This window comes from Elephas maximus, chromosome 20, assembly GCF_024166365.1.
Source record: "Elephas maximus indicus isolate mEleMax1 chromosome 20, mEleMax1 primary haplotype, whole genome shotgun sequence".
In the NCBI taxonomy this organism is placed as follows: Eukaryota; Metazoa; Chordata; class Mammalia; order Proboscidea; family Elephantidae; genus Elephas; species Elephas maximus.
The window spans coordinates 36,175,585-36,180,911 of NC_064838.1; positions in this window are offsets into that span (position 1 = coordinate 36,175,585).

Here is a 5,327-nt window from a genome sequence, read left to right on the forward strand (position 1 = left end):
AGCCTTTTGGTTAGCAGCCATAGCACTTAGCCACTATGCCACCAGGTTTCCTCTAAATCAACTAAGAGATAAGTAAATGAATGAATGTAAAACTATGATAATAATAGTAGCATGTATTGAATCCTTTGTGTGTTTCAGTTATTGTGCAAACTGTATTTCAACTAGAAAGTATTTTTATGAAGCACCTAGTATGTGCCTGGTCCCACTTGAGGCCCTTGGGGTACAGCAGTGAACAAAATTCCTCCCCATTGTAGAGCCGACATTTTCTGGGGAAGAGAGGAAGCAAGGAAGATTAAAAGACCAGATAGTGGTGCCTGTTATAAAGAAAAAAATAAGGCAAAGTAAAGGGGCAGAGGATGCCTTGGAGGTTGATGGAAGCTCTTTTGGATGGGGTAATCTGGGAGGGCCTCTCTGAGGAGGTGGTATTTGAGTGTTTCCCACTTAGTCTTTCCAATGTCCTTACAAAGTAGATGCAATTACTGTCCCCATTTTACAGATGAGGAAGTGATGCTCAGGGGGTTGCTGAGGATTGCACTGCCAGGAAGTGGCCCAGTCTGGGTTTGAACCCAGGTCCATAGATGTCTAGCCCAGGAGCTCTTAACCATGCTGTGAATAAGTGAGGGAAGGAATAAGTAAGTGCAGTCTCAGTTCACACCTTGTAGGCGCACACTTCAACTCTTCAAGGGCCTCCAGGCTAAGTCCCAGGGCGTGAGCTTGGTGACTGCACTCCCCAAAATCAGGAACCAAGGAACGCACATGGAAACGTGTGTCCAGCAGGTGGCGCTGCTGTCCGGGCCAGGTGCCCAGCGTGGCCAGTCCCCAGAGATCAGTCTTGCCCAGGCTGGGAAGGGGGCCTGAGGGGAGACTAGGCAAGAGGCTTCAGACAGAGATGAAAATTTCCCCAGCATTGGAGACAGACAGGCCGGCTTTAGAATCCCAGGCCTGATGGCTGTGCCACCTTGGGCCTATACTGAATCTCCTTTCCTCCAGAAATCCCCACCTCACCGGTTGTTGGGAGGATTAAATGAGTGAATGTGTTTATTTTTCAACAATATTTCACCAGAGTTTACCATGTGCCAGGCACCAGGGATCCAGCCGGAAACACAACAGACTAAAAACCCTGCCCTCGGGGAGATGATTCCATCCCATTGGAGAGATAGACAGGGAGCAAGATAAATAAACTGCGTAATATGTTAGGGAAAATGATGAAGAGAAAAAATAAAGCAGAGAAGGCGGGGGAAGCGTGTAGTCAGGGGGTTAAACATTTAGATAGAGTTAGTTGCCGAGGTGGGCAGTGCTGGTTCAGTGGTAGAATTCTCCCCTTCCATGCAGGAGACCTGGGTTTGATTCCTGGCCAACGCCCCTCATGCGAGGCCACCACCCCCTGTGTTGGTGGATGCTTACATGTTGCCATGGTGCTGAGCAGGTTTCAGCGGAGCTTCCGGACTGAGACAGACTAGGAAGAAAGACCTGACATTCTACTTCCAGAAAAAAATCAGCCCATGAAAACCCCTTGGAGCACAATGATCTGATCAGCAACCCATCACAGGGATGGTATGCAGGGCAGCATTTCATTTTGTTGTGCATGGGGTCCCCGTGAGTCAGGGGGCCAACTCGATGGCAGCTAACAACAAGAAGTTGCCAGGGGATGCCCCAATGAAAAAGTGACATTTGAGCAAAAGACGTGAGGTGGCAAAACATAAGGACACATAAGGGAATAGCATTCCAGGAAGGACTAGCAAGGGCAAAGGCCCTGGGGTTACGTTCCATGTTCAAGGAATAGCAAGAAGGCCAGTGGGATGGGAGGAGAGCAGGAGATGAGGCCAGAGCAGGGGCCAGACCAGGAAGGTCCTTGTAGGTCAGAGCAGAAGGATTTGGGCTCTTTCTTGCTCTAAATCAGGTGGGAGGCCCAGAAAGTTTTGAACAGTGAGTGGCAGAAATCTGGCTTACATGCAAGCAGGTTCCTTCTAGCTATTATGTAAGTAAAGAATCTGGCCCATAGCAGATGCTCAATAAATGGTGACTTTTTACATCAGCCAGGATAGCCTAGGTTCCGCTGTAATAACAAATAACCCCAAATCTCAGGAGCTTAGAGCAACCTGGTTTATTTCTTACATTACATGTCCAGCAAGGGATTGGCCCAAGTGGGTAAGGGTCATTCACTTAGGGATCCAGCTGATAGAGGTGCCAGCAACTTATGTTGTGAATGTTTTACCGTAAAAATTCAGGGTGAAATTGAGCAGTAGCAACTAAATGCATCTCACATTTCATTGGCCAGAACTAGTTACAGGCCCATGCCTGGCTTCAAGGGAGGGGTTATCCTCCAGGCACTCAGAATAGAAGAAATCAGACAGACACCACACTGCTGTTATTACCATTTCCACAATGAACCTCTGCTGTTGTTGATGTGTGCCATCGAGTTGATTTTGACTCATAGTGGCTCTGTGACAAAGCAGAACTGCCCCATAGCATTTTCTAGGCTACGATCTCTATGGGAGTAGATTGCCAAGTCTTTCTCCTGAAGAGTTGCTTCGCGGGTTCAAACCACCAACCTTTTGGTTAGCAGCCAAGCACTTAACTGTTACACCACCAGGGATCCTTAATGAACCTCTCTTACTGGCTTAATTTTAAAAAATAAAAATCATAACCTAACGATACCTCTCCTCCCATTTGGGCAATTCGGTAACTACCTCCATTCTGGAGGGAGGCTGTGCTGAAGCCCGGTGGAGGCCTTAAAAAGAACGGAATCAAGGATCCCCTATTTTAGTAAATGGCTTCTCCATCCACCCAGCTTCCCACATCAGGAACCCAGACATCATGTAGACTCTTCCAAATCCCCCTCCCCATGTCCAGGCATCAGCTCTGGTTTACTTACCTCCCAAAACAATTCTCAAGTGTATTCTTCTCTCTCAACCCCAACCTCAGCCAAGGTCCCAGCTCCGTTTCTCACTGCCATCTCTCACCATATCATAGCCACAGTCTCCCACTGGTCTCCCCACCCCAGTCTTGCCAGCTTGGTCTTTCTAAACAGCCAATCTGATCATGTCAGTTCCCTGCTTTCTCTCCAGTGGCTCCAGCTGTATCAGAATAAAACCCAAGCTCTTTCCTTGACATTCAAGGCCCCATGGGATCTGGCAGCCCCTGACTCTCCAGCCTCACTTTGTGCCATTTCCAGCTACATGTCCCCTGCTGCTGGCCAGCCAGTTACCCAGGCTTTTCCACTCCTCTGTGCTTTTGTACATGCTGTTGCCTCTGACTCCTTCCTCAGTGGGAAAACTACTGCACCTTCTTGAAGGCCCAATTCAACGTCACCTTCTGTGTGAAGCTTCCTTGGTGTCACCCTGGCAGAGGGATTGGGCTCTGCCTGCCACCACCCTTCCCCCTGGCACATCTCCACTTCAGCAGCCAGCATGCAGTACTGACATTTACGCCCATCTCATCATCCCCCTGCCCAGGAAATACATTTCACACATGACCCAGTCCTCATCTACACACGTGTGCACACACACACATTGGATGCAAAAGCTTTACAAACACAGCTTTCCCTTGCTACCTGCTATGCAGACTAATATTTTCTATTAGAAATAGAAATAGTTTCTGTTTTTAAAACAGGCCAGTCAACCCATTAAATTCATTTTGCTACAGTTTGAAAAACACAGCCCTGGCATCTCCTGCAGGGCGACAGAGATTGTGTCCTCAATTATCTTCCCATCTCCCAGAGCTTAAGCCATGAATAAATGTTTACTTAAATAAAGGCACCAGTGATTATTTAAATGTAGGTGGATAAAGAAGTAATTGAATGAAATAAGTGAATACATCGAGGAGTGAATGAATGAATGAGTGATTGGCTACGTTGTAGGGCTCAGCAGGATGAGTCAGCGGGTTGCCCCAGGCCCTGTACCCTGTAGTGCAGGGTTCCTCAAAGTGTGGTTTCTGCACTTCCTCTATCAGAATCTCCTGGGAAGCATATTAAAAATGTAGGTGCCTCGTACCCACTTGAGACCTACGGGGTGAAACACCAAAAACAAAAAGAAAAACCAAACCACTTGCTGATGAGTCAACCCAGACTCGTGGCCACCCTGCCTGTGTCAGAGTAGAACTCGTGGCAACCCCGCCTGTGTCAGAGTAGAACTCGTGGCAACCCCGCCTGTGACAGAGCAGAACTGATGGCAACCCCGCCTGTGTCAGAGCAGAACTGATGGCAACCCCGCCTGTGTCAGAGCAGAACTGATGGCAACCCCGCCTGTGTCAGAGCAGAACTGATGGCAACCCCGCCTGTGTCAGAGTAGAACTGATGGCAACCCCGCCTGTGTCAGAGTAGAACTGATGGCAACCCCGCCTGTGTCAGGGTAGAACTGATGGCAACCCCGCCTGTGTCAGGGTAGAACTCGTGGCAACCCTGCATGTGTCAGAGTAGAACTCGTGGCCACCCCGCCTGTGTCAGAGTAGCACTGTTCTCCACAGGATTTTCATTGGCTGATTTTTCGGAAGTAGGTCACCAGGCCTTCCTTCTAAGCCACTTCTGGGTGGACTTGAACCGCCAGCCTTTAGGATAAGCAAACAGTTTGCACCACCCAAGGATGCTGGGGTGAGGCACAGCAGTCTGCATTTTCAAGCTGCTCAGGTGATTCTGAAACGTGCTCAAGTTTGGAAAGCCTGCCTGCTCCAGGACCTTCCTGCACTGCTGGTGGAGGGCATGGCGAAAGGGGCAGAGCTGCAGCAACAAAGACAGGTGAGAGCCTCCTGCCTGGAAAGCTTTCTGAAGAGAAGAGAAGGGACTTCCGGTGTGCCTGCACCCCCTTCCTACCTCCCACGCCCCCAGGCCAGCAGTGATGGAGCCACAGAGCCCCATCTCTCCTCATTGACGCTTGAGCAGGAGGCAGCTGTTTCCATGGCAACGTGCTAAGAGCTGCAGCACCACCTCCAGTTTCAGCATCTGGAAAGGGTCAAGCCTTTGGTCCACGGAGTGGGAAGGGAAAATCACTCTCCCAGCATCTTTACAGCTAACAAAGCCATAGCGCAGCACATATTACAAAGCCCTTTCACAAGCATTGCCCGCTGAATACTCACAAGGAAACTAGGAAGCGGTGTCCCCATTTTACGGATCAGAAAACTGGGGCTGGGGTCACTTGCCAAGCTAGCCAAGGGCAGAACTGGTATGTGAATCCAGCCTTCCTGATTCCAAAGCCTGCCCTTGCCCCTCCAACAGTTGCCTGCCCTCTGGAGGTGACAGGCAAGGACCCAGAGGCCGAAGAATGCCATTGGTACTGAGATTTGGGGCACATGCCCTGGCCCACTGGGCTTGCCACCTGTCTGCTCACACTTGC